This window comes from Phocoena sinus, chromosome X (genome assembly GCF_008692025.1).
Source record: "Phocoena sinus isolate mPhoSin1 chromosome X, mPhoSin1.pri, whole genome shotgun sequence".
Classification (NCBI taxonomy): domain Eukaryota; kingdom Metazoa; phylum Chordata; class Mammalia; order Artiodactyla; family Phocoenidae; genus Phocoena; species Phocoena sinus.
Genome location: NC_045784.1, coordinates 10,002,520 through 10,018,517, shown reverse-complemented (window position 1 = coordinate 10,018,517; position 15,998 = coordinate 10,002,520). Strand labels below are relative to the sequence as shown.

Sequence of the window (15,998 nt, the reverse complement as noted above, 5' to 3'; positions counted from 1 at the left end):
CTGTCTTTGCAACTTTTCTGTAAATGTAAAACTATCCTAAAATTTAAAAGTTTATTTAAATTTTAAAAATAAGTGACTGTGTAAACTGAGTAAGGTTAAGATTCTCTCCATGTGTCTATATATACAAATATATGTAAAATAAAATGTGAACTTTCTTGCTCAAAACAAGAAGAGGAAAGACAAAGCTGTTTTCAGAGGATCAAAAGCAGAAGGTGTGGATACTCATGAAATGTCCAGAAAGCAATGAACACAATGAAGTGGGCCATCGTGGTCCTTATCTCAGTCCTGGTTACTTGCACAGGGCCTGGCATACAGTAGGGACTCAATAAAAATTCCTTGTTGAGTGAAGGTGATGGAAGTAGAGCTACCAAAGAAGCCAGACAAAGAGCAGTCCAAGGAAGAGGCAAACCTGGACCAAACAGTACTGGGAAAAACAGAGAGAAGAGGACGGTTCTTCTAGAATGCAGCTCTTAACACCTCAGCCACTGCCCTCCACCCTACCTGCTTACAAAAGCTCTCCAGAGGATTTCCCACTGCCTTCAATATAAGGTCTAACTTGCTTAGGATCACCAACGGGACCCTTTCTGATGAGCTCTGTCTCCCTTCCCAGCTCTTCAAGAGCCAAGCCCCCCTCTGACCCAGCACTCGTCTTTCAGACACGCTTGCATTTCCCCTTCCAAGTCCTGCTCATGCAGCCCTCTGGGCGCACGCTCACACTGCCCCATCTCACCAACTCTGAGATGTGTGTCTGAATCAGCTCCACTCATGGCTGGGGTGGACCTCCTGCTCTGTGCTCCCAAAGGGCCAAGCCATCCTCTGCTTCCCTCTTTCAAGGCTCTTATCACTTATTAATTGACTAGCCCGTGCCCCACTCTGGATGGGGGCTCCCTAAGGACAGGCATTTTATCATTTTATCCTTGAGCACCCACCTCAGTGGCTGGGGGATAGTAGAAGCTAAGCTCAGTGTTTTGGGAATAAAGGGAGGGAGGGATGAAGAGACAACGGAGGAGGATGGGAGGGGAAGAAAGGATGTATTTCGTGGCCATGGCTGACCCTTAAGCAGAGCTTACTGTGTGCCGGGGATTTTTCCTTGATTAATTTCTTTACCTCTCCCAGGAACCCTGTGATGGAGGGACTATTATTCCCAATTTATTCCCAATTTTCATACGAAGAAACTGAAGCACAAAGAGTTTAAAAAAGTCATGTTCCTGGAGGAATCAGGCTCCCTGACTTCAGACTATACTACAAAGCTACAGTAATCAAGACAGTATGGTACTGGCACAAAAACAGAAGGAGAGGTCAATGGAACAGAATAGAAAGCCCAGAGATAAACCCACACACATATGGTCACCTTATCTTTGATAAAGGAGGCAGGAATGTACAGTGGAGAAAGAACAGCCTCTTCAGTAAGTGGTGCTGGGGAAACTGGACAGGTACATGTAAAAGTATGAGATTAGATCACTCCCTAACACCATATACAAAAATAAGCTCAAAATGGATTAAAGACCTAAATGTAAGGCCAGAAACTATCAAACTCTTAGAGGAAAACATAGGCAGAACACTCTATGACATAAATCACAGCAAGATCCTCTTTGACCCATCTCCTAGAGAAATGGAAATAAAAACAAAAATAAACTAATGGGACCTAATGAAACTTCAAAGCTTTGGCACAGCAAAGGAAACCATAAACAAGACCAAAAGACAACCCCCAGAATGGGAGAAAATATTTGCAAATGAAGCAACTGACAAAGGATTAATTTCCAAAATTTACAAGCAGCTCATGCAGCTCAATAACAAAAAAACAAACAACCCAATCCAAAAATGGGCAGAAGACCTAAATAGACGTTTCTCCAAAGAAGATATACACACTGCCAACAAACACATGAAAGAATGCTCAACATCATTAATCATTAGAGAAATGCAAATCAAAACTACAATGAGATATCATCTCACACCAGTCAGAATGGCCATCACCAAAAAATCTAGAAACAATAAATGCTGGAATGGGTGTGGAGAAAAGGGAACACTCTTGCACTGCTGGTGGGAATGTGAATTGGTTCAGCCACTATGGAGAACAGTATGGAGGTTCCTTAAAAAACTGCAAATAGAACTACCATATGACCCAGCAATCCCACTACTGGGCATATACCCTGAGAAAACCATAATTCAAAAAGAGTCATGTACCAAAATGTTCATTGCAGCTCTATTTACGATAGCCCGGAGATGGAGACAACCTAAGTGCCCATCATCGGATGAATGGATAAAGAAGATGTGGCACATATATACAATGGAATATTACTCAGCCATAAAAAGAAACGAAATTGAGCTATTTGTAATGAGGTGGATAGACCTAGAGTCTGTCATACAGAGTGAAGTAGGTCAGAAAGAGAAAGACAAATACCGTATGCTAACACATATATATGGAATTTAAGGGAAAAAATGTCATGAAGAACCTAGAGGTAAGACAGGAATAAAGACACAGACCTACTGGAGAACGGACTTGAGGATATGGGGAGGGGGAAGGGTGAGCTGTGACAAAGCGAGAGAGAGGCATGGACACATATACACTACCAAACGTAAGGTAGATAGCTAGTGGGAAGCAGCCGCATAGCACAGGGAGATCAGCTCGGTGCTTTGTGACCGCCTGGAGGAGTGGGATAGGGAGGGTGGGAGGGAGGGAGACGCAAGAGGGAAGAGATATGGGAACATATGTATATGTATGACTCATTCACTTTGTTATAAAGCAGAAACTAACACACCATTGTAAAGCAATTATACCCCAATAAAGATGTTAAAAAAAAAAAAAAAGGCATGTTCCTCTGGCTCCAGAAATGTGCTCTTAACCACTATCCAATAGTCTAACTGTGCACAGGATCGCAGGGTCTTATAAAAAGTCACCTAATCTGGCAAAGAGAAGATTATTGGTGACACTCAAGAAAGTAGTTTTGAGTGCGGTAGAATCAAAAGCTGGGTTCTAAGGGGCTGAACAGTAGCGTAGGATGAGACCAAACATGACCACCTCCCAGCACCAACCCCAGCACACCAGATGAACTTTCCAGAAGGAGTGCACTGATGACCATTCTCTCGCCTCCAACTCCACCGTAAGCATGGACCCATGAGCCAGGAAGCAGGTTTCTCTGCAGTCTTAATCCAATCTTTCCCAATGGTCCCTCTCAAAAGCTGTGGACCTCAGTCCTGCTCTTCAGCTGACGTGACCGCCCTTCATTCACTCCTTGAGAAGGGCCCATGCCTTTCCCAACTCTGCAGTCTCTTGCTGCGCCTGCAGAGGTCTGTCCTTGCCCCACCTCACCCCAGCGCTGTGAATCACAGGAGCTTGCATTCTGTGACGGGTGGGTGCCTCTCGGCCGTGAGCATTTGGGACACAGCTGTCGGTGTCCTGCCCATCTCAACTGGCACCCACGTGGCCAGGCCCACCCAGCAGATGTGCGGCTCTCCGTATTGAGTCCCCAGGCCGCTCCCTGCCTCGTGGCATTTCGTCTCCTCTGTGCCAGGCGCCCACCTAAGGCACTACCCATGTACATTTCCCATTGTGTTTTGGTGGTTATTAAAATCTCCACTTTTAGAGAAGGAAGCATGCTTGCAAAGGTTCAGTAATTCGCCCAAATGAACCGAAAGCTCTGTAGAACTTGTCACATTCTGCCCTGGATTATATTTTGGTAGGTCCATCTTATATCCTCTATCAGACCGTAAACCTTTTGAACCCAAGTGCTGTTTTTTTTCGGCCACGCCGCAAGGCTTGTGGGATCTTAGTTCCCCAACCAGGGATTGAACCCATGCCCTTGGCAGTGAAAGCACAGAGTCCAAACCACTGGACTGCCACAGAATTCCCCCAGGGGCTGTTTTATTTGTCCAGCTTGGCCCTGTATACTTATCGGTTGACAAATGTTGGTGAAAATGAATGGGGAGCACAGAGGATTATATTAGTAGAATTAAGGGACGTTTATTATATGTAAATCTTTTCTGATTATATTATCATCAATATTACATAGTTCTAAACATTCAAATTCAGGAATGTACAACATAGATGAAAGCCCTCCAAATTCCACTCCTCAAAGATAATGACTATTAACAGTTTGGTCTATGTTCTTCAAGATTTTTCCTACATATGTACTGACATATCATCACAAACAATTCTTTTACAAAAATGGGATCATATGATATACACTGCTCTTTACCACTTTTTTTCACCTAGCACTATTTTAGATATATAAATCTGTCTTATTATTTTTGTTTTGTTTTGTACCTTAATAGTTATGTTATATACATTGTATGGACACAGCATTTTATTTAATGACTCTCCTACTGACTGACACTTGGGTGTCCTAAATTTTTTTTATTGAAGTATAGTTGACTTACAATATTGTGTTAATTTCAGGTGTTTTACTTATAATAGCTAAGACATGAAAGCAACGCAAGTGCCCATCAACAGATGACTGGCTTAAGAAGATGTGGTATAGGGACTTCCCTGGCGGTCCAGTGGTTAAGACTCCGCGCTTCCACTGTAGGGGGCATGGATTCGATCCCTGGTCAGGGAACTAAGATCCCGCGCATGGTGTGGCAAAAAGAAAAAGATGTGGTGTGTGTATACATATACACACACACACACACACACACACACACACACACACACACACACACGCTGGAATATTACTTAGCCACAAAAAAGAAAGAAATATCGTCTCCTGAATGTCACAACAAACATCTTTGGAGGGGAAATAATTTTAGAAGAACCACGTTCTGGTGAGGAGAAGCACCAGCAGGATGGAAGAGAGTGATTATGCCACAGATGGAGCACATCTGATGAAGCAAGTAGGCAAAAGGGCGTGAACCAGGAGCGGGGGTGGGTGGACTTGTAACTTAGGAAGGGGAAGAGGAAGGGACACCTAAGGGAGGGCCACCACTCCTCGCAAACAGGATAGGCTGTTTGTGGAAAGAATCTTGGTTTTGTGAGCTGGTGCAGAGGACAGTTACATACAATATATTTTGACGTTGAGGGGAGGGGATTTGAAGAAGTGCACGTCAGTGGGTCTCCAATTTCTTTGTCATTGATATAGGAGGTGAGGTTGGGTACTGGGGGGGTGCGCAGCTGGTGGGGGGGGCGGGTATCAATACTAGAGGCTGAGAACATGCAAAAAGATTTGGGGGACAGCCACTTAATTCACATAGATGAGGGCACTCTGAAAGCACGAGAACATTCTCTTAGGTTTGAGGCCTCGGGCTGGGTATGGAGAAGAAGACTCCAGAAGGTCTTAAATGGATTCCTCACAATCCCCAGGACCCCTTCTTCCCTATCCGCACCCCAACTGGTCTTTCTTTCCTCTTTCCTTCAAATCCTCTTTTCCCAATCTTCATCTCTCTCAACGTGGGGCTTTTAGAGTTGGAGGAAACCATTTCTGTTTCTCCCTTTCTGGATCTGCCACCTCCAAGGGACTTCAGAACCGCCTTCAGGGTCAGAAATTACTTCTGCAAGACCCAGCCCATGGCAAAGGAGTTAATAACCATCCTGCCACCAGGTGGCGCACCCTACCCAGTATTTCCCTTCCTGAACAGGCAGAGGAGTCCTTTTTGTGTGATATACATGGGATAAATTGAGTATAAAATTTTACACTGCTGCAAAGGTTAATAAACTCCACATGTATAGGGGCTTCCCTGGTGACGCAGTGGTTGGGAGTTTGCCTGCCGATGCTCGGGAGGATCCCACATGCCGCAGAGCGGCTGGGCCCGTGAGCCATGGCCGCTGAGCCTGCGCGTCCGGAGCCTGTGCTCCGCAACGGGAGAGGCCACGGCAGTGAGAGGCCCGCGTACCGCAAAAAAAAAAAAAAAAAAAAAAAAAAAAAATTTACTCATGTATAAAGGTCTTATTCTTCGTTTGGGGGCCCTTTCAGGTTAGGACAATCCAAGCTTCCAAATAAAAACAAATTTTATTCATAATTTGCCCTATGGGTCTCAAAGGTTTAAGATGCAAGAAAAGCAAAACCATGAAGCTTTTGCTTCCCCATTTGGGAATAGATAGAAAATTTTAACTAAGTAATGAGCTAGAGAAGTGTCAATTTCATAAGTTATGAAAGATGTGAAATAAAGCTCAGACTTCCCTGTATCTATTCTAAATCCACTTACTGAGTTAGATTTTGAGAAAACAAAACAAAACCATATTACAAAAGAAATATTGCCAGGTGGAAAATGTTCCAAGAGTAGAACAGGTATCCGGTGTGAATGTCAGTCTACCAACTGCTAGCTACACAAAGACAGCTTCATTTTCTATGATTCGAGTTCGTTTCTAGCCCTGAGCTTTCATCCTACCTGACTCTTCCGAAGGTTAACTCAGACCCTTGCCTCCCAGGAATTGTACACAGTTTCCGGCTCTGCTGTAGTGACACACGGGTGTGTGTCTTCATCTTCCACATGAAGTTGGCAGGTCCCCTCTTTTCTCTGAATCAACAGGCCTCCCAGCCCTCCCATTCCCTTCCCTCTCGGTTTCTCTCTCCAAAAGAACGCGGAGAAGCAACCTCGCCTTTTGCCATTCCTGGAGACCCAGATGTCCCTGAGTAGCTTTACCTTCACAAACCCCTCATGATCCCCTAAGACTATTAGGCTTTCAGAAGACAAAACCCCAAGAACTCACTTACCCCGCACATGTCCCCCGAGGCAATGGGCACAGAGCTTAAGGTCAGCGTGAATGGGAATGAAGGAAAAGGAAAGAAAACAGACGACAATCTCAAAGACGACTGAGCCTGCCAGTGCGACCTTACCCCCTAGGGCACGGCTTTGCAAGGCTTTTGCATCTAGATCACGTACATCGGGATCTTCTAGCTCTTATTTAAAATGCAAATGTCAGGACTCAAGAAACTCAGGAGCTCGAGCGCAGAGCCAATGAAGTTTGAGGACCACTCAGTAGCATCAGCAGCCCCCGGGCCCAGCTTGTTAGAGATGCAAATTCTCAGGCTCCAACTTCAGACCTACCGAATCAGAAACTGATGTGGGACCCAGCAATCCGAGGTTTAACAAGCCCCTCAGGTGACTCTGACGCACGCTCACCTCTGAGAACCGGTTGCCTGCATATTGGAATCACCTGCAAGATTTCAAATCCAAACGCCCAGGCTCTCCCCCAGACCAACTAAATCAGAAGCTTCAGTGGTGGGGCCCAGGCATGGGGATTTTTGAAGAACCTCAGGTAATTTCAACGACAGCCAAGATTAAGAACCACCGTAGCAAGTGGGGAAACAGATCTGAATCACCAGGACTGTCTCACAATAAATATCTCCTCCCTTCTGGGATAGCATGGTATTGTCCCCAGCCTGAGACTCTCTGCAGTTGTAGCCCTTGTTATTGATGGGACAGGGTCGTCTTACACCTGTGTGTTTGCATGGATTAAACCCTTAAATATAGGACTTAAACCCATAAAACTCCTTGAGGAAAACATAGCAAAAAACCTCCTTGACACTGGTCAGTGTTTTTTTGGATATGACACCAGAAGCACAAGCAACAAAAGCAAAGATCAGCAAGTGGGACTACATCAAACTAAAGAGTTACCGCACAGCAAAGAAAAACGTCGGCAAAATGAAAAGGCAGTCTATAAAACAGGAGAAAATACTCGCAAACCATCCATCTGATTAGGGGTTAATATCCAAAATACATAAGGAACTCATACAACTCGATAGCAAAAAGCAAACAGTCAACTTAAAAATGGACAGAGGATCTGAATAGAAGTTTTTCCAAAGAAGACATACAAATCGCCAATAGGTACATGAAAGGGTGCTGGGCATCAGTAGTCATCGGGGAAACACAAATCAAAACCACAATGAGATAACCCCTCATACCAGCTAGAATGGCTGTTATCAAAAAAACAAGAAATAACAAGTGTTGGCGAGGATGTAGACAAAAAGGAACCCTTGTGCACTGTTGGTGAGAATGTACATTGGTGCAGCCACTATGGAAAACAGTACGGAGGTTCCTCAGAAAATTAAAAATAGAGTTACCATATGATCCAGTAATTCCAGTTTTGGGTATTTATCCGAAGAAAACGAAAACACTAATTTGAAAAGATATCTGCACCCCCGTGTTCATTGAAGCATTGTTCACTCTAGTCAAGATATGGAAAAAACCTAAGTGTCCACTGATGGATGAATGGATAAAGAAAATGTGAGATATATATATATATATATATATATATATACAGCCATAAAAATGAAGCAATTCTACCATTTGGAACAACACGGATGAACGTGTAGGGCATTATGCTAAGTGAAATAAGTCGGACAGAGAAAGACAAATACTGTACGGTGTCTTTATAGGTGGAATCTAAAATAGTCAAACTCAGAATCAGGGAGTAGAATGGGGTGAGGGTGGCACTAAGGCAAGCGGGAAGATGTTAGTCAAAGGGTACAAACTGTCAGTTACAAGATGAGTAAGCTCCGAGGATCAAATACACAGCATGGTGATCGCAGTTAATAAAACTGTGTTTCACACTTGAAATCTGCTGAGGGTAGATGTTAAGTGTTCTCACCACACACTGCCAACACTGGTAACTATTTCAGGTGATGGATGTGTGGTGATCATTTCACAATATATACATATATCAAACCATCACATTGTACACCTTCAATATATACAATTTTTATTTGCCAATTATGTCTCAATAAAATTGGGGAAAAAAGAAAAAGAAAACCGCCCGTCTAGAGTAATACACGTCAACAGCACATCCACTGATAGAAACACAATTAGTAAAAATATTAAGATTCTGTTTACACCAAACTATACTGAATATTCTTCTTTTATGAAAGCCAATTAGTTGCAAACACATGTTCATTTGTTCATGGGCACTAACCGCCTGCATGAAAGTATAAAGTAACGGCTGTACTTGAGACTTTAATAAAATCATGAAATTCTGAAGCCATCAAGTACCTTGAAAACAGGAGTTCAACCAGAGTTCTGATTTATGAGTTTGGAAATTGCACTTTCCTGTTTAAATATGTGACATGTTCAACCATGTGTGGTTCCTTTAAATCTATTTATAGACACTAAGTATATTTAAGGCAGTCACATGTAGCAAACCGGTTGTAAATACAATTGCACAGCATCTTGTTTCCTCTCCTTCACTACTAAACTAGCTTAAAGACTTACCTAAGTCTCTGTTAGCAGACTTTAATGTGTGTGTAGGAATCGCCTGGGGACCTGGGGCTCTTGTTCAAACGTAGGTAGATTCTGATTCAGGAGGTTTCGGGGGGGGGGGGGGACCTGAGACTCTGTATTTCTAACAAGCTTCCCGAGGGTCACTTCCATTTCTCTCAATTAAATGGACACTTTGCAGTCCTCGTCTTCATCTCAGTGGCATGTGACACCGTCCTCATCATCCTTGCTTCCTTGATTTCTTCGACACTGCTCTCCTCTATTTTCTTCTATCTCTGTCTCCTCCTTTTCATTGTCCTTTTCAGGCTCATCTTCTGCCAGCTGCGAACAATTAGAATTCTTCAAAGCTCAATTCCCCTCATCTTGCCATTTACTAAATACCTTGCCCTTAGCTCAGTGGTTCTCAACTGAGGGGAGGTGTATCTTGTCCCCCAAGGGACGTTTGACAGAGTATTTGTAGTTTTCACAACTCCAGGGGAGGGGAGGGAAGGGGAGATGCTCCTGGCGCCTAGTGGGTGGAGGTTGGGGATGCTAAATACCCTACAATGCACAGGACAGCTCTCCCCTCAAAAGCTCCCCCCCACACACACACACAGACACCTCATCCAAATAAAGAATGCTTTGTCAGTAGCGCTGAGGTTAATAAGGGCAGTGCTTCTTAAACTGTAAAATGCCTGGCAACCACCTGGGTCTGTTGCTGAAATTCAGATTCTGATTTATCAGGTACAAAGTGGGGCTTTTCTAAGGAACTCCCAGGAGGCGCTGACGATGTTGGTCCAGGGACCACTGTTTGAATAGCAAGTCCCTAGACTACATCATTTCTGCACAAGGTGTCCGTCACTGTCATCGCCGCAGGAGACTTGAACTACGCATCTCTAGCTCAGCTCTCTTTCTTAGCTCCATAGACTGTGGCCAACTACTGACTCAGCATCTCCAGTTTGGGTATTGGAAAGCTCCCCAAATCAATATTACTAAGCCACCCTTGTGATGTCCTACCTCCAAATACGGTCCTCTTCCAATGCTGTCTTGTTCAGTTAACTCATTTTTTACATCTCAGCTCGGTGGCTTTCCTTAGACAGCCTGTGCCTTCTGCTCCCCGATCGGACTCAGTTCTCTGATGTGTAACATGAGAATTACATAATCTTCTAGAACATTCTTCCTTTCCTTCAAAGCACTTGAATCCCCCTCAACACGACTATCTGATTGATGAGTTTCTGAATAAGCTCTGGGGAAACAGGGAATATTTCTATTTTTGCTCACCAGGGTCTCCTCAGCCCCTAGCACCATGCCTGGTCCATGGTGTGCACACAATAGTATTTATTGACTGCCTGAATAAAATGAATGAATGAATGAGTGAATGAGTACAACTGACAGCTTCTAAATACTACATCAATATAACGCAGAATACAAATTCTAAATAACTACATCCTACACTATCTCATAAATGCTGAAATTATGGAACTCAATCAATAATATAGAGTCTTAGAAATGATACCTCTAGCGCCCCTGAAGGTAAGGACTCTCTATCTCCTGTAAGGATGAGAAACCTGTAAGTTTTGGTCTTAGGCTTTTAAAAGAAGAGTCTTCTTCATTTCATGAATCCAAGCACGGCCTGACGTTTTACAGACTAATTTATTAGTATAGTTCATTTAATTGAGATTTTACTCATTTATCATTGATTCAGAATGGCACTTTGGAAGGAGTTTTCTCTTCTCTTTACACTGTGACATCAACCCCTGAAATGGGGAAGGATGGTGACTAGACCTTCTTTCCTTTCACCCCTTCCTACGCTTCTCACGGGAGACAGAACGACTTGTCGGATTGGCGACAGTGGGGAAATGGTCACTGCGCCTGTTTGTTCCAGTCTCCTCCTGGCTCTTGTTCTCTAGGGGCAGCCCGAGCAGAGCAGAGCACACCCCCTCCTTGTTTCTACCGCCCTGAGGCAGGGCGCCCTCGCTCTGGGTTGAAAGCTCGTATTCCTTCTTCTTTTCTAGCTGTAGCTGGGCGGAGCAACTCAATGGAGCCAGAGGGATTGGAGAGTTATAAGACGACAAACGCAAGCTATGGGCATCAAATTTAGCAAATGCTGGGTCTTAACCCCCACCTGACGCCGGTGTGTATTGCTCAGCTGGAGAGAGGTGTAAGTAACCAGGCTTCCCGCAGACCCCAACAACTCTGAAAACTTCCCTTTCTAAATGGAATCCTAAATTTCCAAGTGAACTTCACCAAGGCTGGACTTGGTGCAACTTTGGTGTCCAGCGCCGCTTAGGGAGAGATCAACCCTGCCCATCACATTCTCGGAAGAAAGCACTTTATACTTTTGTATATAAACCTCAGTATGGTCTCTCTCAACAGAACTTTCTAAAAGAAGTTTTATGAAAACAGGCTATATCAGGAAAAATGTAAACTCACGTGTGACAATGGAGAAAACCAATTATACCTAGAGTCAGTGGAAATATCAGGAGAAGGTGGGGAGGGGTAAGAACGGGAAGAACTCAATTCTGATTCTTGGAGGTAAAGAAGCATCACAGGGTCCTATGCAAATGAACATGGCACTCCTTCATACTTCTGGCTTTTCTTCTTCTTCTTGCAGGATCACAGGAAAAAGCAGAACTAGGGAAATATGGGAACTTGGATCAAGAAAAAGGGACTTTCCTCCGATAAGTTTTAAGCAGGAAGTGGTCAGCGTTCTCATGGTAGAAAGATTATGGAAAATGAAAAAAATATATTTAATAAAAAGCCTACAGAAATGAACTCTGGGTATCTGAGACATTTCTGGAAAGTCTGATGGACTTAAATTCAAAGAAAACAAGAGGAGACCAAATAGTGATTGAGAATACGTAATGCATGGAAGAGCTAACTAAGTATCACCCTTTAAATTAAAAAAATTTTAATATATGAATATAATACATGAAATGTTGAGCATAAACTTTATACACAGCAGAAACGGCTAGCAGAAGAAAATTCCCAGATACTGTATGCTAGAAGAAAAAGATTAAAAATATTCACGGTATGAGGAATGTTCTATACATGTATAATAGCAAGTGAGCATTCCATCATCTTTGACTTGCTTAATGTTGCCTGTGGGAAGCGGGCATGAAGCCCCCAAGCATCGTGCCCACCCAGAGACAGTTTTCATGAACTCACAGTTAAGTAGGATGAAAAAGACGGCTAATCCTCAAACTATTAAATTACAGCAGGCTTTAAAGATGCCATTTATGGGCTGGGGTGGGGATGAGGGGGTGGTGGAGGAGAACAGTTAGTAGTTAGATTATTCAGAAATCGGAGAGAGCGAGAGAGTGCTCAGTGAGTGAGACTGGAATCGAGAGAGCGACAGAGGGCACTAGGGAGATGCTAAGAGGGTGTCATTGCTACAAAAACCACGGTTTAACATGGGGGCCATGCTGTATGAAAAGAGGAAATGTGTCGTACGGAAAAGAAGGCCGCTCACCCGGTTAACTCAGGTTTTTCATCTATGCCTGCACGTGCAAAGGGCGATGCACGGCCAGCCCCATCTTGAGACACCAAATCAAAGCAATGGAAATAAGTGGTCAAAACAAAGATTTGATAGTCTGTGGTCTCCAATATTTTTGACATTGCCGTCTCATCAATAAACAACATTGAACACACAGCCCTACCTATTTCTGTATTAATACACTGGGTATATGATAAAATAGCCACAGACACACTTTCTAAAAGATGATTATATCTATTCTTATATTTTCTTCCCACACCCCACTTGGGAGACCTAGCCAAGGGTCTCAGTAGCAGACCGGCAACACCCATGAGGTTCCATTAGGTGGCACTCTGCACCGTATACGTAGAACCACAGTCAGTGTCCGATTCAGTCAGATACTAGGAAAATTACAGTCAAGACATCCTTTAAATCGTGAACACAAGCAGCAGCTCTACTGGTCAGGACTCACGGGACTGCGCATCAGTTGTCCACCTGCCTCTGTCTCTACCCAAATCTGCTAAGTGTGCTTGCCCAAACTGTCTTCACATTTCAGCCCTGAACAGAACTGCCAATCCTGTACGGTTCGATTATATCCCTCCTGAAAACAAGTGCCTAATGGGAAGCAATTTGAGCTGAAGTGCAGCTCCATTTCCAAGCAGTGGGTTAAGAGTGCTGAGGGTTATACACAGAAGGAGAAAGAGAAATTGAGCATACCTGGGGGTTCTGGCTTTCTTTGCTGAAGTGATCCCTGAGTTAACAGTCCCTGGTATCCCAAAGGAAGATGTGGCCCTTCCCAAACGGGGCTCTGCAGAGCAGCTGCTTCAGAAGCACTTGGGCTAGTTTCAGAAATGCAGAGTCCTGGGCCCCAGAAATCAGGACCTCTGGTGTGGAGGCCTGCAACCACATGGTTTCCAAGCTCCTGTGGTGATTCTGATTCCCTGTAAAATTGGAGAAACAGCTGACCTGGCTGGACAGAGCTGGGTCAGTTCGGGGCAGGGCCATCTACTGCCCCTGTGACTTTGGCAGTTGACTTAACATGTCTGACCCCACCTTCATCTCTGAGTTAACCCATCCTCTTTGACATGGGGCTCTTAATACCAGCCTCATAGAGCTGAGGTGAAGATTTAACAGAATAACTGAAGCCTTGAACTTGGCTTTGCTGCTTAATAAATATGATTCCTTCCCTCCTCTTCCTCCTGCAGCCCCCACTCGATAACACTGTCCCGGCACCAGTGACTTCACCCTCCGCCCTTCATCCTAAGATCCTCCTTGCTCTCTCCTCACCCTGTCATCCCCTTGGGGGCCTGTCCTCAAGAGGAGGAGCCAAAGTGGTGATTCTTTTAAACCTCATTCTTCTAATTCAGCTTCCTTCGAAAGGCAACTAAATGGTGGGAAATGAGGACCTAGGGCAGTGAGATGGGCACTGTAAACCATTTTATTTAATGCACGTCACCTGCTTACAAGGCCCTGCTCAGCGGGCCTCCTCTTGGACCTGGCGCAGGAGTGCTACCCACTGTTCCAGGGTGACTGCAGGACAACAGGCTGGTTCTAACTGCCCAAACAGCCCCCCGACCCCTGCTCTTCTTAGCAGCTTGGTCCCCCTGGACAATGGGCCTCAGACATGGGTTCATGGAGATGTTCCTACAAACTTCTATGGCTCAAGACGTAAGCTCAGGAAATTCACTATTCTGAAAGCCTCTGGAATCTCTGACCCGCTACATCTCCTTGGCCAGTGAGAAGTGAAGTAGTCACGTGTATCATACAAGACAAAGATGGTGCCCTAGTTGGCTGTCTCTGTCTGGCCTTTGCTTCAGGGGTGCCACCAGCCAGAAGGACACTGAGAACCATTTTCTGTGTGTGGAAGCATCTGCCCGCCTCACCCTGACCACTGGCAGGCTCTAGGGATGTGTGAAAACTGCCACGAGGCCACGGGGGCTTCCTGTTATCCGCCAGAACCTAACAGACTCTCTCTGGAGGGTGCTTGTTGTGAGACACTGGGACTCAAACCTCCTCAGTCAGTTTGTCTGGGCTCTTCCAAAACAATTAATATAAATGACGAAGAGGGAGAAGGGATATATACATGAAGAAATACAATCATTGAAATGTCATGGCAAACACGTTAGAAATTAATTACAACCCAACAGTAGGGTCATCTTGAGGCAGAGCACCAGATCTTACTCAGTTTCTTAACCCACATGCTTGAAAGTTGGGATAAGCTGAAAGAGTATGAGTTTGAATGTGACAGAGAGTCCGGCCAGTGTCACCCAGGGAAGGTTTCACCAGGCCAATTACAGAAGCTCGTGCTCACTGAAGCAGGTGGGGATTTACTCTGTATGTGTGGGAAAGAGACCAGTTTTAAACCAAAAGTACACACCAAACCACCGCTTCCGAACAGAAGAATCCACCTGCAACAACGGCTCTTTCTGTTCATTCTTGTGTAGGACACGAGGCTTGCCGTGGGTGCCTAAAGCCGAAAAGGAAACTGAGAGGGAGGGGAAGGCAAAAGAAGAGAGATGGAAAAACATATAAAACCCCAAACAGTGTGAAACTGCCCTGTTGTCATCTCACTGTCACCAGCATGGATGGCCCCTGTGTCACCAGGCCTTCTTCCACACAATCTCATCACAAGTTTGGGACTTTCTCCTCTCTTTGTAACCCTTCCCCTTCACTAGGTTGGTTGGTTGATTGGTTGGTTGGTGCCTCTCGTGTTCTCCTTCATTACATTAACTCAATGACAGGGATTCACTTTCAGTCCTCGTGTTCTCCAGAGAACATCTTTTGAGTCGCCCTCAATCACGTTCTTTGGTCATTTCCCTCCCACACTGATATTTGTACTTCAGAAGAAACAAAGAATTCCCAGTGCTTCTTAGGCTCAAGGGCTCGAGCTTCCAGCAGAGGTGACTGGTGGCATGTCCCACTACTAACTGCTCCTGAGGCCTGGTATCCCAAGGCTCCAAGGAGGGATGAGCTTCCACACCAGGCCAGTAAATCTGTCCCATAACCAGTGTTCTCTGCCCACTTGAGGGCGTGGAGGAGAGGTACAGGACAAATCAAACCTTATCCCCACCCCCGTTTTAAAACTGGGGCATAAATACCTCACAGGAGATGCAACCTGGTTCTCTCTGGTTAGGATGAGAAGGAGGAAGTAAATAAAAAGCATGTTTTATGGGGGTGGAGGGGGACAGGTTCCTGAAAAAGAAGAGTGTGCATCCTTGCTGTCCCCATTACAGTTTCCTTGGAGACTGGCGAACAAGACGCCCAGGTTGTTAAGTCACCACTGCCCCCCTCATATACTCTGTATTCCCTGACTACATTTAAGAGACCAGTTGGACCTAAGACCATTCACACAGATAGAGCTGGAAGTAGATGTGAGGATGGGGCCAAGAGACCCTGA

At 44.7% G+C, this 15,998-nt stretch overlaps 2 protein-coding genes across 13 annotated transcripts in view; both read right to left on the bottom strand.

The window, feature by feature from the left end:
- The window catches only part of PRPS2 (phosphoribosyl pyrophosphate synthetase 2), a 137,698-nt gene that overhangs the window by 54,210 nt on the left and 67,490 nt on the right, over positions 1 to 15,998 (bottom strand). The gene's annotated exons all lie outside the window — the stretch shown is intronic.
- The window catches only part of TLR7 (toll like receptor 7), a 102,092-nt gene that overhangs the window by 54,210 nt on the left and 31,884 nt on the right, over positions 1 to 15,998 (bottom strand). For 7 of the 11 annotated variants that reach the window (XM_032620177.1, XM_032620179.1, XM_032620178.1 and 4 more), the window contains one exon: positions 9,142 to 15,068. The exons of 1 other annotated variant lie outside the window; for it this stretch is intronic. The gene's annotated coding sequence lies outside the window, so the exon portion shown is untranslated. The remainder of the gene's footprint in view (positions 1 to 9,141; positions 15,069 to 15,998) is intronic. 3 more of the 11 variants (XM_032620170.1, XM_032620171.1, XM_032620169.1) reach the window with 3 other exon arrangements.